Below are 6,000 nucleotides of genomic sequence, written 5' to 3'. Positions count from 1 at the left end.
TGCAGGCGTCCGGGATGTCGCGGTATGGGGTGCAGCGATGGATGGCTCCCATGTATTTGATGGAACGCGGCACTGTGGTTGCGTCAAATGTGATTGACGCGTAAACCGCGAATCTTATATCATTTTTAAATAGTAACACTCCGTGCAGTTAAATTATTGTTTTTTTTTCCAGCAATTTATTTCAAGTGGTCAATTACGTCTGTGCAGAAAAGGCTACATGGCGAAGTGTTCTGCGACGATGTGACTGCTTCAATTTTTTTTGGCTGCACGACGGTGCGCATTTCTGCCTGGAATTTTGCGCTTGTCGCGATCTTCATGCTTGGTGTATTTTCTGCGGACATCTGTTGCAATTATTCGATTTAAGGCCGAATGGTTGCAAACTGAAGGGTGACGTAAGTAGCTCCAATAGCGTTAGGCCGAAGGATTCAACCAGCCTTGGTATGTTTCCAGACGAGAAGCAGCATATACCTTCCAAACAAAACGCGCTTTTTTTTAGCTTTCAACTACTACACCATCAGTGCCTTTTGACAGCGCCAGTAACTAAGCACGACACTTCATAGATTATGCTTAGTTTTGTTTGTAAGGTTTAACGCCCCAAAGTAACTTAGCACAATGATATGAAAGGCACTGAACAAGGGTTGAAGGGGAGCCTTAGTTCGCAAGCCAGCCAACGTTTCGACAAAAAGACATTAACGCGGAAAGCTCCAGACATTTCAACATCCTTTGTTGTTCCCCGCCGGAGTGATGCAGTGGTAAGATGCCCGAGTACTGTGCCGGTGTTCCCGGTTTCGAACCAGCGATGGAGGCGGAACGAACTGGCGTTCGTGTGCTGTGCGATGTCAGCGCACGTTAAAGATCCCCAGGTGGTCGAAATTACTCCGAAGCCCTCCACTACGGCCCCCCTTTCTCTCTATCCACTTTCACTCCCACCTTCATCCCTTCCCTTACGGTGTGATTCAGGTGCCCACCACCTTCATCCCTTCCATACGGTGTGGTTCAGGTGCCCACCACCTTCATCCCTTCCGCCCGACTACTGTGCCGGAGTACCCGGGCTCGAACCCGACCTCGGCGGCTGCGTTTCGATGAAGGCGAAACGAAGAGGCGTCGTGTGCTGTGCGATGTCAGCGCACGTTAAAGATCCCCAGGTGGTCGAAATTACTTCGTAGCCCTCCACTACGGCTCCTCTTTCTCTCTTTTCACTTTCACTCCCATCTTCCTCCCTTCCCCTAGGGCGCGGTTGCGGTGTCCCCAGAAACAAGTGAGACAGTTACCGCGCCTTTCCCTTCCTATAAATAAATCGGGTGCCCACGTAGCAACTGTGACAGATACTATACTTTTCCCTTCCTGTGAACCACTTATATTTGTTTTTTGTTCTTTTTTTATGTGTATTGATATTCATCAGTTCACGGACGCTTTGCTTTTCGTGCCAATCAAAAGCGGTAGAAGTAGCCGCGATTCGATTCCGCGTTCTTGGGCTGAGTAGTGAAGCGTCCTAGCCACTGAGCTACCACGGCGGAGGAAAGAGGATGTAGAAATATGCCTCCTCCACTGCAGCGTCTCTCATAGCCTGAGTCGCTTTGGGACGTTAAGCCCCACAAACCAAACCAACCAACCATAGAAACACTGCCCAATTAACTGTGAGCGGGTGTGCAAGATATTCGGATAATATAACGTCACCCTACCCTCCAGGCCTTATTTGTAGGCGAGTGTTCAGATGGCTTCGCAAAGATACGTTGAAAATTCAGCGACAACTTTGTATAAAAAACTCCTGTTGAAAATAACTGCGCCTAAAACAGTTTAAGAAAGCCGGATAAATTCACTGCAGCTTGAGTGAGTTTGTGTTATGGTGATAAAGTTAGATTAAAAGTAACGCAATTTTAGTCGATTAGTGTTCTGTAACTATCAGTCACCTTTATGGGACTGTAATTGACCGATTTAATCAGTCACATTTAAGATCAAATGATTGTAATTGTAATCGGTTACTCATTCTCTTTAAAGCATGGATGTCGGGCCATAGCGTGTGAGTTCTTCATCGCAGTTTCAGTTATGCGCATTCAGTAATACCACCAAACATTTCTTTGCTGTACATAATGCTGTGGATTTCCTGAGGCGCACACATGCACGGACGCGGACACGGGATAGTTATATACTTCCACGGTAATTGAAGAGGCAGCGTTCAGCTCTTCAAGAGCTTGGATGGGCTAGATGGATAAAAAGGGATGACGATAGAAGGCAGGGGTGTTAACCAAAAAAGGCTGCGGTTTTATACCCTACAGTGGAGAAAAGAGAATAAAAAGGGGAAAAGAAAGGGGATGTGGAGCACAGTCAGGGTTTGTCACTCAAGCCGGTGGCTGTTAAATAACTAAACAGTGCCCTGTACGCCTTAGGCGGTCGACTGCAGTGGCCACGGACGAAGGAGTTAATCCGCCGTTAAAGGGCGAGGATCGAGGCGGTCCAGCGCACAACGCAGCTTATGTCTTTCACTCACAAATGCAGGGCATTCATTTAAGAGGTGTTGGATTGTCTCTTCACAGCCACAATTTTCGCAGGCAGGGCTGTCGGCCGTTCCAATCCTGAAAGCATACTTGGTGGTGAACGCAGCATCGAGCCATCAGCAGCACAACAACGTTGCTTCTCAACAAGCAATCTGATGGGGAAGGCGGAGGTGCAGTTCAGGATCCAGTGCCCCGAGGCGGCTGTAGCAAAACTTCACCGTGTTCCACGCTGAAATTGTGATCTTCCTGGCCAAACAGCGAAGGGCATATGCGGCAACAACCCTCGATGATAGGTATTTTACAGGAACACCATCGCTGTGAGCAAAACGGGTAGCCTCATCCACCTGGTGGTTTACCTTGACGCCGTAGTGTCCTGACAGCCACTGAAAAATAATATTGTGACCTTTCAATACTGCGTCGTGGTATACAGCTGGTGGATCTCCCCAACGAGTTGTTCTTGTGACCCGTGGCGTAGTGCTGCTTGCAGGCTTTGAAGGGCGGCTTTAGAATCTGTAAACACTGTCCGTTATACTTTGTGGCACGGGCAGAGGCTCTTTATTTTTCTTTCTTTTTGCATGCCTCAGCATAATATATGTCCGGTAATGTTAGCCCGTTCTGCACGGGCAGAGGCTCTTTACTTTTCTTTCCTTTTGCTCGCCTCAGCATAATATATGTCCGGTAATGTCGGGCAGAGGCATATTATTTTACATTTTGTTTTGTAGCCTCACTATAATATATGTCCGGTAATGTGGAAGTTCTTTGTAAAGAATTCGATTCCTGCGCCTATCGGGTGGAGAGTTGCGAAACTGTTTGGGAGGGTACGACTGGTTCGTTATGAGCGGACGTGTGATGCATGAGCTCCATTGAAATTATATTTTGGCGGATTGGAGCAGTGCATCATCAAATATTCATGATCAGCGGGCTCCCTTCTGCACTCGGCATCGCCAGGAACCTCCAGCGAGCGTGTGAGTGACTTTATTTTCGGCGTTGAACCTGTTGGACTCCTCGTAAAGCGGGACAAGTGCTAATCCTAACAGCCGGGGAGACGCAGGGTAGCGACTGCGGATGCGCGGCGTGGAGTTCGCGCAAAGCTGAGCAGCGTTCGCTCAAAGCCAGCCTGTAGCTCTGCCAATGGAGCCTTCCTGGGCGTCTCGCGGCAGGGCTCGCAAAAGCAAGGCTGAGGTCACCACAGCCAGGAGAGCCCTGAGCGCGTGCCGCCCGGCGATTGAAGAGTGCTCCGATCTGCTTCAGCAGTTCCTTGTCGCTGCACAACGGAAGATGCTGGCGACCCAGTCAGCGGAGGCCGCCAAGAACGCAGTGCGCTCTTTGCGCTCGTCCAACATCCAGTCTGCTATCATCACGCGACACGGGCTCAGTGTATGTGCCCCCGATCAAGCCTCGCGCGGCGCACCAGAAACAGAAAAGGCACAACCAGACACTGTAGTTCCCACTTCAGTGCACAACATGGCGTCCCAAGACGAAGACGCAGGTTCCGCAATGGATACTTCCGTGTTGCGCAAGAGGCGGCGTTCGCCCAGCCCCAGACGAAGCGACACTGACAGTCTAGAGGCAGCAGGTGGCAAGAAGGAGGCCCACCGGCCCCCTGATTCTGGCTCCTTCTCCCGCTTTACCCCACCGGAGGGAATTTCAGGCCCAGTAGAAGCCGCTCCAGTCATGGGCATATCCAGCACCCTGCCTGCTAGCGATGCCTTTGGTGCAGCAGGAGCGACCGGCAACCTCCAGCACCTGCTCCACGGCGGAGACCAGCACAAAACGGCAGCCGCCTAGCGCGTGTGTCCAGGCAGCAGTGGACCCCACCAACCTGGTGCCTTGGACAATCAAGACAACCAAGGCCCAGCGGCGCCGTCAGGCGGCCCTCCGTAGGGCTGCGTCAGCTGTGGTGGCCCCCACCGCGCTGCCACACAAGACGTTGCTTTTCCGCCCTGCAGTCCGGGGTACTGGGTTCACCAGAGAACAAGGCTGGGACATGACGGAGGAGCTTCATCCACGTCCTGGCGTGCTAGCAGTGCGCGTGAACACGCGTCGCAACGTAGTGGCCGTGGACGTGGCCGACGAGGGCAATTTCAATGCCCTCTTGGCCACAACGGTCATCCGTGGCCTGCCCGTGCGGGCCAAGGAACCAGCCCCGCTCAACGAGTGCAGCGGGCTGGTATTTGGTGTCGACACCCGCCGCACGGCCGAACAGCTCCTTGAAGCGGTGGACTCTGCTGTGACAGTGAAAGCGGCCTCATTGGATGGCAGCACCCTGAGGCTCAGGTTCGCCGCTACTGCCCCGCCGCCACATATATCCATCCACGGCCGGGTCTTGCCGGTCCGACCATGTCGTCCTCGCCCGCTACAGTGTGCTCGGTGTTCTAGCCTGGCCCACGCAACCGAAGCCTGTCTCGCCATGGAGCGTTGTGCCCGTTGCGGCGGGCCACATCCAAGTGCGGAATGTGCCAGAGCCAAGCCGCGGTGCTCAAACTGTGGAGGCCGCCATGCTGCCACGAATCCAGTCTGCCCTGCGTGGCAGAGAGAGAGGCACGTGGCCACTATCCTCGCGACGTCAGAAGTGCCCCTCTCCCGGCGGGCCGTTCGCGCGGTTGTCTGTGAGGGAACTGGTCCTTCGGGTGGCCAGCAGCACCAGCGTGCTCCCAGCTATGCGCAAATGGCCTCCCGCGGCGTGCACCAGCGCCCGCCCCAGCAGCCCCGACAGGACCAGGGACCGCGCCAGCAGCAGAGGCGTCAGCAGCGGCCATGCCAGCAGCAACGCCAGCAGCACCCCGGGGGCTCCTAGACCACAGCTCGCACCGCACAACCCATTTTCGGTGCGGGCAATATCCACACCACCTCTCCGGATGAGCGAGACAAAAAGATCGAGCAGCTGATGGCTGCAATTCGCGTCCTCGCCCGGTATATCCCGGAGGGCTCTCCCGACAGGCGCGTCTGCTTAGAAGCAGCAGGCGCCTCCTTACAGGATGTCCAACATCATGGCTAGTCGCCGGACACCTCCCCGAATTCCTTCCATCCTGCAGTGGAATGTACGTTCTCTGGCCGCGCGCTATTCAGAGCTGCGCTTACGAGTGTCTAACGAGTCTCCTGAGGTTGTAGCGCTGCAGGAGACGTACGTTCGTGCACAAGAGCGGGACCCTCAAATGCGGCTGCCCGGCTACGTCGGATACCACTCCCCGACAACCTGTGAGGAGGTTACATGTGCTGCAGTGCCGTGCAGTGATCCCCAGCACAAACCAGGGAAATCTCGGTGCGCGATTTATGTGCGGCGCGACGTCCAAAATGTCCTCGTTGACTCGGCGGCGGCGACGAGTGATGTGCAGGAGTGTGTTGTTGTTACAGTCCGCATATGTGGTGTGGACACGTCTGTGGCTAGTGTTTACGTGCGCCCAGCTGTGCAGTGGAATGCCCAGTGGTTCAGTGCAGTCTCTTCGTGTTGTGCCACCCGACAAATCATCCTCGGAGATTTCAATGCCCATCATTGTGCGTGGGG

The sequence above is a fragment of the Amblyomma maculatum genome, chromosome 1 (assembly GCF_055883805.1).
Source record: "Amblyomma maculatum isolate TAMU_Amacu chromosome 1, ASM5588380v1, whole genome shotgun sequence".
In the NCBI taxonomy this organism is placed as follows: Eukaryota; Metazoa; Arthropoda; class Arachnida; order Ixodida; family Ixodidae; genus Amblyomma; species Amblyomma maculatum.
Note: the sequence above shows the minus strand (reverse complement) of the source record.